Source organism: Hevea brasiliensis, chromosome 11 (genome assembly GCF_030052815.1).
Source record: "Hevea brasiliensis isolate MT/VB/25A 57/8 chromosome 11, ASM3005281v1, whole genome shotgun sequence".
In the NCBI taxonomy this organism is placed as follows: Eukaryota; Viridiplantae; Streptophyta; class Magnoliopsida; order Malpighiales; family Euphorbiaceae; genus Hevea; species Hevea brasiliensis.
This window is the reverse complement of record NC_079503.1, coordinates 24149546-24161449: the sequence shown is the minus strand read 5'-3', so window position 1 is coordinate 24161449 and position 11904 is coordinate 24149546.

Sequence of the window (11904 nt, the reverse complement as noted above, 5' to 3'; positions counted from 1 at the left end):
GTTAAAGATTAAAGCAAGAAGTGAGCCGGCTTATTGCTTCATGATCGAAGAAGAACCTGATGGTAAACCTTGGTACCATGACATCTTGCTCTACATCAGAACCAGAGAATTCCCTCCAGGGGAGAACAAAAACGAAAAGAGGATGATTCGGAGATTAGCATTGGGATACTTCCCCAGTGGGGAAACCTTATACAAAAGGAGCTCTAACGGCGAATTGCTGAGATGTGTGGATGCAAAAGAGGCGAAGAAAATCCTTTTTGAGACTCACGAGGGAAACTTTGCAACCCATGCCAATGGGTATATGATGGCTAAGCAAATCATGCGATGGGGATATTTTTGGACTACAATGGAAAATGATTGCATCGAATATTTCTGAAAATGCCATAAGTGTCAGATCTATGCAAATCCGATTAATGTGCCCCCTCACAAATTGTTCAACCTTGTCTCACCATGGCCTTTTGCAATGTGGGGCATCGATGTGATTGGTCCCATCAACCCTAAGGCATCCAATGGGCATAGATTTATCCTGGTGGCTATCGATTATTTTTCTAAATGGGTCGAAGCGACATCATATGCTCACATTACGCAGAACACATTTCTCAAATTCCTCAGAAATTATATTATCTGCCGGCACGGTCTCCCCAATGAAATCGTCACTGACAACGCCAAGAACTTAAATGGTCCAAAGATTCAGAAGTTATGTGATCAATACAAAATCCGACATCTCAATTCCTCGCCATACCGTCCCTAGATGAATGGAGCAGTAGAAGCCGCAAACAAAAATCTCAAGAGAATAATCCAGAAAATAACAGTCACGTATAAGGATTGGCATGATATGCTTCCCTACGCTCTTCATGCGTACCGGACTTCGGTAAGGACATCAACTGGGGCAACTCCATACTCACTGGTTTACGGGATGGAAGCTGTATTACCCATTGAGGTAGAAATTCCTTCTCTAAGAATTCTAAAAGAATCGGGGATTGATGAGTCAGAATGGATCCAGTCAAGGTTGGACCAATTAAATTTGCTAGATGAGAAGAGGCTAGTGCCGGCATGTCACGGGCAGCTATACCAAGAAGAATGGCCAGGGCATTTAATCGCCTACGCGAATTTCAACCTGGGGACCTAGTTCTGAAGAAAGTGCTGCCAACTCAAAACGATCCCCGGGGTAAATGGTCACCAACCTACGAGGGACCCTATGTGGTTAAAAAGACATTTTCTGGTGGGGCCTTGATCTTGACCCACATCGACGGTGAAGAATTTCCAAGACCTGTGAATGCTGACACCATCAAGAGATACTATGCCTAAAAAAAAAAAAAAGAGTAGGGGTGAAAACCCGAAAGGGCGCTCCTAGCAAAATGTGTAAAAGAAGGCGAAAACTCTCGAAGGGCGCTTTCTGTAAAATGAGTGAAGGATGAAAACCCGAAAGGGCATCCTGAAAAAGCAAGCTAAAAAAAAAAAAAAAGGAAAAAATAAAAATCTAGGGGTGAAAACCGGAAAGGGCATCCCAAGAACCAAAAGGGAGAAATAAGGAACGGGGCATAAAACCAAGGATGGAAATAAACCGTCGTGGCATGAGGCTTCAGAGTACTTGAAATAATGGCAGTTAAAAGACTTCAAAGCTAACTACAAGGAATATGTGAGATCTGTCTTTGTACCCTTCTCCTTTGACACTGTACCTTTGTTTCGTAAAACCATAATAAAGTCATATTTTCCTATCTCTTTGCTTCTATCTTTCCTTCTTTGACATTGTCTTTTTTTAATCTTTCATCTAATGCGCTATTAATTATTTAAAATTTTGCTATAAGATTTGGATTTGAAATTGATGACCTCATGTACTTTACTATGAGATTTGCAGGGAATGGCAAAAAAAAAAAAAAAAAAAAAAAACTAGAGGTGAAAACCTGGAAGGGCGCTTCTAGTCAAATGGACGGAAAGTGAAAACCCGCAAGGGCGCTTTTCGAAAAGTAAGAAGAAAGTCAAGAACAGAAAAGGGGCATCCGAAGAAATGAAGTCGTAGGTCAAGTCTTGTAAGTTGTCCTCCATTAATCATTAGCCCTCGGGATCCTGTTAAGTACACTTCATCGGGAAAGAACTTCTTGTGTCCGAATTAGGCTTGCTTTGTAAGTGCATCTAAATTTCCTGTTATCAACCTCTGGTTCCTTGATCTAAGTTGATTTTAATTTCCCTGCATTTAAATTTCCTGCTATCAACCTCTGGTTCCTTGATCTAAGTTGATTTTAATTTTCCTGCATTTAAATTTCCTGTTATCAACCTCTGGTTCCTTGATCTAAGTTGATTTTAATTTCCTGCATTTAAATTTCCAGTTATCAACCTCTGGTTCCTTGATCTAAGTTGATTTTAATTTTTCTGCATTTAAATTTCCTGTTATCAACCTCTGGTTCCTTGATCTTAGTTGATTTTAATTTTCCTGCATTTAAATTTCCTGTTATCAACCTCTGGTTCCTTGATCTAAGTTGATTTTAATTTTTCCTGCATTTAAATTTCCTGTTATCAACCTCTGGTTCCTTGATCTAAGTTGATTTTAATTTTTCCTGCATTTAAATTTCCTGCAATCAACCTCTGGTTCCTTGATCTAAGTTGATTTTAATTTTCCAGCATTTTAATTTCCTGTGACCAACCTCAAGGTTTAGACCCAAGTGGGTTTTAGCCTCCAAACTTTAATTTCAAATTTCAAATTTTTAATCGTCCAAAATATGGGTCTGAATCTTTACATAATTCCTACACAGGAAAATTTTTCCCTTCAATAGAAATTATGTAAAGAGGGGCAGCTGTCGACACCATATTTTGGCCGATCCCCCGAAATTAATAAACTTTGAAGCCGATCCCCAACATAGTCCCCTTTGCCAACCGACCACACTTTCGATCTCCCCTAAAAAGGAATTTAATTAATACCAAGTCTCCAGGTCATTTAAAGCCTCACCGATCCCTCAAACCAATTCTCGAGTCCCCTGATCATTTAATTATACTTCCGATCTTTCTTGTCAAATAAGATTGAACCAACATTAGGCCTTCGTACCACCAGTCTTATGGCCGGTCTCTCATTTAAAAATTTGAGAATGATAAAGGTTTCGACTTGGTTTAAAGATGATCCCGATCTTAAGTGTTCAAAGCCAAATTTCTAATTTTAATTAAGTCCCATTTCGTAACTGATCTCATACATATTGTGTTTTCCGATCTCTTATACTTAGATTAATAATCACTTTCAGTTGTCGTTCTAATATGTTCAAACAATCAAGTGCTTATGCAATTTAGAAACTTTCTAATCACAATCAATCATTGAACAAAAGGGGAACTTTCATTTCATTTCAAAATTTATACAAGTCATTCGGCTGGGGGATCACCCCTAGCCTGATCTACATGTTGTTCATTTTCTCTCTCACCTTCAGCCTCCTCCTCGCTATCCTCACCTTCGTCCTCGAGAGCCAGGTTGGCCATCCAGGAGAAGTCCTCCTCGGGATAACGCTTTTTGAGCTCAGCCAGGAGATCTCTGTGAGCATTCATGTAAGCACCGGCCACTCCGGTCACCATTTCTTCTTCTTTCGCCTTGAGCTCCTCAGCAAGATGGGCGAGTTAAGCAGCTTCATCGGCCCCGAGCGCTTGCACATCTTCAAGAACATGATCTCGCTCGGCCAGAACTTGAGCCTGTTCGGCCAGCTTATCCTCATAGAACTTCATTCGCCCCTCAATTTGTGATATGTAATTACGAAGTGACGCTTGGGATCAGAGAGAAGTCACCTCATGACCCATTTTCTCGACTTCCTTACCCAGGCGGTGAGCCTTCTCCCGAACAATATGCTGGTTCACCAAGCACTCCACGTTCAGGCTCATAGATCAGGTCAGGATGTCATCCAGATTGTCCGGGGACAGCCTATCCCTATCTTCTCGAAGGCAGATAGAGGACCCTAGGACCTTAGCGAAACCCGGGTTCTCTCGAACCGTGCGGTTCTTCTCCAATGAGTGATCAGCACTTGGGCACCGCGGGAGAGAGTCCTTGGGGCAGGCTGGGAAGGACCCCCTTCCGCACTCGAAGCAATTGGAGGAGGCGGAGGTGGCTCTTCTTGACGAGGAGGAGACTGAGCCACTTCTATGATCGGCGGTCCAAAAGGTTGAGAGGAGCCTCCCTGAATCTCCCCGGGCTCATGACTGGGTGTCTGCATCTCCTCAGCCCGCTTCATCTCCCGTACCTTCCGGGAGATCTCCCTCTTTCGCTTTAGGCTCTCCTTGGAGGCTTCGCCGCTTACCATACCTGCACAAAGAAGAGGTCAGTGAGATCGCTAAGGTCCAAAGATCTGAGATATGGAAAATACCGATACCGAGATCAGAGAGCTGAAGCCCGTGATCTTGACCGTTGACCAGCTGCATAGTCCAATGGTGTAGCTCGGCCGTCACTGCATCCAAACAAGAGAACTTCCCTCTGGACGCCTGTTCCTTCAACTCCATCACCGCACGCCCCAGAATCGCCCGCATTACTAACATGTGCCAGAGTACGTCAGGACAGTGCTATACGTCCTAATCTGCACCGTTGATCTTACTTGTAAGGACGAGCTCGAAGCCCTTGGATCGAAGAAGAAAATGACAAGATCAGCACCTTTCACTCCTAGCCCTTGGATCGCTCTTGACAAGAAATTTTGGGCTGTCAGATTAGAAGAAAGAAAAGGACAAATACTCCGAAAGGGATCCCAGTCGTCCATTCTGATTCTCTTTAATTCTCGAGCCCTTATATCATGTCCTTTAAAATCTTAATCCTCCATCTCCCCCAAAACAGATCCTGACCCTTCATGGGGAGCTCCCGGTTCCTATAAATACCTGCATGAAAAACTGTTCAAGGGAGGATGGAAAAAAGAGGGCAGTGACTATAGTGGAAGAACTCTGAAACTTAATTCAGTTCATTACTCTGCTATTTTTTTTTTAGCGTTCATAAGATAAACTTTTGAAACCAGTTTTCTAAAGTGTTTCTTGCAAAAGGGATTCTTGAATACTGAAACTCTCTATTTTCAGTTCATTCATTATCCTGTGGTGCTCTCATTTTCAGCTCTTTGTTTTCTTTAGTTCCACTCCCATTGTCCAGGCTCAACCTCATTTAAACTCGGGTATTATTTCGACCCGATTGCATTTTAGCGAAGCATCCTTCATTTCAAGGCGGACCTTAACCTTCCGGTTACCAACCTACAGTTCTATTGAGCTTTGTGATTCCATACTTAGTTTAGTAGATTTGGCTCCCTACAGGTGAGTGCTCATATTGCCATTTTATTAAGTGCTCGTTTTCATTTTACGCATTTCCTTTGTTCTTTTATGTACGTAGTTTTTTTTTTCTAAGTTTATATTGCGCTAAAGAATACCAAAAGGTTACTCTTGGGTTTACTTCTTTGTTGATTAGTCCATTCTTTTTGTTAATCATTGTTATTTCTGAATGCAAGTCTTCTAGTCTAGAGTAATGTATAAGGGGTCGGGTAAAATGTAGGTAACCGTGTCTTAAGGGTCTCTTTAAAAATAATAAAAGGTCCAAACAATAAGTCGGGAAAATAGTAAGGCCAAATCACTAGAATAATTCAAAAGATAATTGAGTAAAACAACACAAGGCAGAGTAAAATCGAACTTTAAAATAGATAAATGGGATAGATCGGGTATCAAAAGGTACTGGTAAGGCGACCACATAGGAAGGTCGGAAAATTCGGTTTGGTATCTCCTGACTAGTTACAAGATACTAATGAGTTAAAAGAAGCATTATTCCGAGCCCCTGCATCTTTAAATGCTAAAACCCTTAGTTCTAGGATTTCGTGATGGGTAGCTGTAATCAAGTTTCTAGAGATCGGAAAAGTCCTTATCCGATCCCTATTAAAATAAAAGAGATCGGAGGAGAGTTCTTATCCAGTTTCCACTTAAAAATTTTAATAAATATTTAAAAGGAGATCGGAGGAGAGTTCTTATCAGGTTTCCACTTAAAATTTTAATAAATATTTAAAAGGAGATCGGAGGAGAGTTCTTATCCGGTTTCCACTTAAAAATTTTAATAAATATTTAAAAGGGGATCGGAGGAAAGTTCTTATCCGATTCTCAAGCTTAAAAATTTTAATAAATATTTAAAAAAAGAGATCGGAGGAGAGTTCTTATCCGATTCTCAAACTTAAAAATTTTATCAAATATTCAAAAAGAGATCGGAGGAGAGTTCTTATCCGATTCTCAAGCTTAAAAATTTTAATAAATATTTAAAGGAGATCGGAGGAGAGTTCTTATCCGATTCCCAAATTAAATTTTAACAAATACGTAATATGATTCCCCTTGAAATAAAATTAATACTCAACAGCAACTCACTAAGGTCGTCTCATTTACTTATGTATCTGGGTAATCCGGATTAGTGAAAAATCAAACATTCCTTTCGGTTAAAAGGATTAACATTTCCATTCAAACCCTCCTAACTATGAAGAACGTGAAGTTAAATCTGCTTACCCTCGTTGAGAGACGAGGTGGGGTGCCTAACACCTTCCCCACCCATTCATGGACCCCGAACCTAGAATCTCTGTTTTTAAAGTCGTTTTATTTTAACTTACTTTCACAAATGGTTTTCTTTAATTTCCCTCAAAATTAAAGTGGCGACTTCTCACTTTTCCCACTTCGGTGAGTGTTGGTCCAGGCGACCACAAAACCCCTTGCGACATTCCCTATTGTCTTAACTTTATTCTCCTTTTTGAATCACTCCATTTGTAGTTGTGTAGCTCAAGTTATAGCCATTTGAATCATGGTTGCCGGATTGGACTTAACCCAGATTTCTGGGCACTAAACTGGTTCTGGCAGTTTTAAGTCACCAACTTTGAGTAGCTAAATGACTTGGTTAAGGGCATAATATGGGTTTGTGTTCTTCATGAAAGTTTTAGGTATATATCTCAGCTGTCCACTGGTAAAATTTAGGTCATTTAGACCTACCTAGCCCAAGTTATGGCCAAATGAATTGTTCATTTGGTCATTTTTGTACAGGTCAGACTGCATAAATCTGGATTTGGTCAATTTATTCACTAGGTTCTGGTCACTTTTTAGGCATGATTCCCACATAAAAAAAAGTGTCATTTTGTGTCTAGTTTCATTCTCAATTGTCCTAACACCAATTGAACTTGTAAATTTTCAGTTTTGGTCCCTGAAATGGACCTTGGTCATGCTGCTTGCAGAATGACCATAAGCAATCCGAATTCAAACTTAATTCTAACACTTCCTACACACCACAATTGGTCATAAATGACCATTTCTCATCTCAAACAAGGTCAAACACATTATTTGGCTAATTCTCATATTTTATCTCCCAAAAACCTAGGTGCCAAACCCTAATTTTCATGCAATTCAAATCTAATGCATTCCAATCACCAATACATAGTTTACATACATAATTCAACTTAAACACCCATTCAAATAAATCAAATTCATTCATTCTCAAACCCTAACCTACTACTGGCTAAATTTCTATTTGGTCCACCATGCTTGATTTTGTTTAATTTTTCCACAATTTCTAGATTAACTCATGCATATAAACATAATTCTAAAGAAAAATCTAGTGGTTAATTACTAAACTTTATGCAGAATTTTTCACCTCTCCAAACTTCTTCCTTTCTTCTTCTTTTTGTTGTCAAACTCCTTATCAAGGTTTAACTATAAGATTTAATTAAGAAATCTATAAGTTTTATGGCTGATTTTTTGGTTAAGGAAGCTTTGAAAGTGTTCTTCAATGGTGGAAGAAGAAAAAATGAGAGAGAGATAAGAGACTGATGAGAGGTGATGGAAAATGAAAGAAGAAACCAATTGTTTTTCTTTTTATTTAGTCTTTTAATTATTAAGATTTATCCCCAAATTTTCAATTATTTAAATATTAGGTTTATTACATCATGCATGATGTCATGCGAGATGTAATAACCTTTTTCAACCTTTTTTTTTCTTTTTTTTTTATTTATTTTTCCTTATTTCTTTAATTTAATTGTTAATCTCGAAATTTACTTTTCTTCGATTTTATTGGACAGTTAGGTCAGGAGTCAGCTCTAGGGGTGAATTGACCAGATTGCCCCTCGCTGGTTCGATCTGGTTTGCTAGTTATTTGATATTTCTTCTGGATTCTTTACCTAATTATTTGACCTGTTTAACAATTCTTTTCTGTGATTTTCTCTTTTCCACTGTGTTTGTAATAGTCCTAAGGACCGCGACGTCACATTTTCTGATTCAAAATTTGAGTTACGATTAACCTCGCAGTCATTTCTCGAGAAGGTTAGCCATCGCTGTGACTCTCGGCTCATTTAACCTTTTATGTTCTGTTTTTCTTATTTTTACTTTTCTATCTGGTAATCACTATTTATCTTCAATCAGGGCTTTTCTAGGTATCTTAAACATAGTTCTAATCCTTTTAATTATCTGGATCGATGCTCGTCACCGGAACTGTAACATATACCAAGCTATGCAAATAGGGGTATTACACACATGGCACCATATAAGCTTTCCATTTGTCTTCCAATCATGTAAGATGATCAAAGTCAAGATTAAATCTAATTTTGACACTCGGCTTAAATGTGATTAGATCAATTAAAATTTTGAGCCAATCAGAAGATGACATGTGGCAAGGGTTTTAAGTAACGAGCTAATTATATAATGTGATATTATGAAAGAGTAAAAGAATAATATGATTATTCTCTCATATGTGCCACCATCTTTGAGCCTCTCTTCCTCTCTTCTTCTTCATCTCTCATCAATTCAAAGAGAATTGCCAATATTCTCTTGAATTAAAATTGCTAGAAATTATTTCTAGTGTCCTGTATACATCTACAACATCTCTAAAGAAAAATCCCTTTTTTCTAATTGGTTGGCAAGGCTTTAAAAGCTATTCAAAGGGCTGCCATTGGTGATCTTGGTGTGGACAAGCTAGAGAGACAACATGTAGGGTCCTAGGTGCTTCATAAAGGTACTAAACACAACTACAGTGCATCAAAAGGTTAGTGCACATGTTATTGATTTAATCTAGGGTTCTAATGATTAATCTGTTAATTCTAAAATCATAAATGGCAAATGTAGATCCAAATATATATTAAAAGTGTTTTAATTTGCAATTGAACATTGAAATCAATAGGTCAAAATTGAATCTTGCATAATGCATGAGACCTTAGAAGAAAATTTTTTGAATTTAATGTTCTAATCTAATAATTTTCATGCTTCCGCTCCTTCATATTCTATGGCTTGGGAGGAGCCAGATCCAACAGATGTTGTCATAGGTACATTTTCTAATTATAATACCTTTGTATATGTATTGATAGGCCTTGATTCTACTTATTCCTATATACGTATTGTACTTCCTGTTGATAGAGGGATATAAGTAGATTGGTTAGAAGAGGACACACTTGTCACTAACCCTTTAAGCCATAGGGTGATGGTAGATTATCAACTGAAAGGGATCACATTAAATATAGTGGATGGAGATGAGAAGGAGACTATATATGAGATGAAAGAAGATGGTGTAGAACTGGTTGAGAATTAGATTGCAGAGCTAGATCTAGTAAGACAAACTAAAGAGAAAGTGAAGTATTATAACACAGAAAAGTGAAGAAGCAAGGAGATAGTAGTTTTTCGAATATTTACACTAGGTAAATTTCAAGGATGAAATTTCTATTTAGAGGAGGAGAATTGTAATGCCCACACTTTAGGTAGTCCGCACATTATACTGTTCCGATGACTAACGTCTGTTTAGAAAGTCAGGATATCTGGAACTACACTTAAACTAGAGTGAGGATATATAAATTGATTGAATAAAGATCAAGTAAACACTAAGGAAAAATAATAGAAGCGACGTACAGCTCGGTTAAATGAGCCGGAGGTCATAATGATGGGTGACCGTAATGGAAAGTGACTGTGAAGATAGTTGTCAACCCCAAACTTGTAGGGAAACCCTGTAAGATAAATAGTAGGACTTAACTGGGGAAATTATAAGGTTTAAATAACAGTAAAAATGCCAAGAAAAATACAAGAAAATTTAGTCAATCTATATAGACAATTATAACTCGATAAACTCAATGAGGGCATTTTAATCATTTCACCCTCACAGTTGAATTTTGATAAAAATACCAGTCAAAATGAGAGAGATTAAAACACATAAAATGAATTAAAATTATGAATTGTGTAATGGAAATGGGAATAGAAAGAAAAGGAAATGAAAATAGAATTATTACATAAGCCTTACATTATTATGACACAAGCATGATGTGAGCATGATGATAAAATGACTTCATTAAAATTTAATACAATTACCATAGGATAAATATAAGAACAAGAGACAAATTTCATTAATCAAAATCCATCTTTTTCCTTTGATCTTCTTTTGGCCGAACTCCATGGAAGAAATACTTCCACCATTTTCAAGCTTCCAAGCTTGAATTCTCTCCCTTTTCTCACCCCAAAATCCCTAAGTCCCTTCACTAAAAATTGATTCTACACCTTGGGAAACCTAGTGGCAGCCAAGAATTGAAGAAAATATTGAAGTTTTAACAAGTCCAAGTTAGATTACAAGAGGTTAGTGCACTATACAAACATTCTTTTTTCTTTAATTATTTTAAGCATCCTAAACTAGGTTAGAATGACATGAAATTGAAAGAAAATAACGAGTATTTGAAGGACCAAATTTCAGAAGCCATGAGAGTAATTAGGGTTTGATGAGTTTTGATGAAATTAATTTGTTTGATTGGTATGAGTATAGTGTTGTTGATGAGTATATGTGATAGATAAGTTGATTGGTATGAGTTTGGTATGTATTTGCATGAAAGATGATTATGGAAGTTATGGTTTTGACCTAAATTTTGGAATTTTGTGTTGTGCCTTGAAATTGATATTGTTGAGGTTGCTTGTTAACTATTTGAAGGGCCATGAATGCAATTGAAGTTTAGGAGTTTGGTGGAATTGAGAAATTGGGAGTGTTGCTTTCATGTATGAAATTTGGACCTTGAGTCTAGTGTACTTTTATGGCCATAAGTTGAGCTATGTTGTTCCAATTGGTGTAAGACCAATTGGAGATGAAACCTAGGACAATTTGCCACATTTTTCATGAAGAGATCCTAGCCAAATATTGAACCTAACATGACCTAAAATTGGCTTGTATCCGAGTAACCATATGCTAGACCTGGAAAAATGATTATATGAATAGTAAATATTCAAATGGCCATAACTTACTCTAGGAAGATCAGACTGACTTGATTCTTAAACCATTGGAAAGGTTAGACATAGGAACACAATTTTTGTGAAGAATACAAAACCCAGTTCTGACCGTAACCCAACCAGATTGTTTGAATAAATTAGGTCAACAATTCTAACTAGAACCAAAACTGACCTAAAATTCTGGACTTAGACCTACCCGACTAGTTTTTACAAAAATGCCATAACATGGTCCAGAAAACTGAAAATGCAGTGAAACCAAAGCCAAAATCTCCTTAAGACCTAAAACTACAATTTTGGTGTTTTGACAAAAACCCAGAACCTAATGGAACTTGGCCAAATTGTTAGAAAAATTTAGCCACTCAAATCCTGAAATTGGACCAAATAACCACTTGACCCCAGAACAATATTTAAACCATATCTCCCACTAGGAAACTCCAAATGGGATGACCCAAACTATTCTAGAAGCCTAAGAGATAGGGCTCCAACTTTGTTTAGGGAACCTTGTTCAAATTTTGAGTGTAAAAATCCTAAAATGGGAAAAAAAGACACTGACCTAAACCTGAAATCCTAAAGGCACAGGGTTCATGAGTCTAGGTCAGTCAATTAGCTATAACTCACCTTAAATAACTTGAAAAATTATGATTCTTGAACCTGAGTGACTCTAAGACATAGGAGAACAACTCATATGGAGGAAATTAGGCCTAAAATTGACTG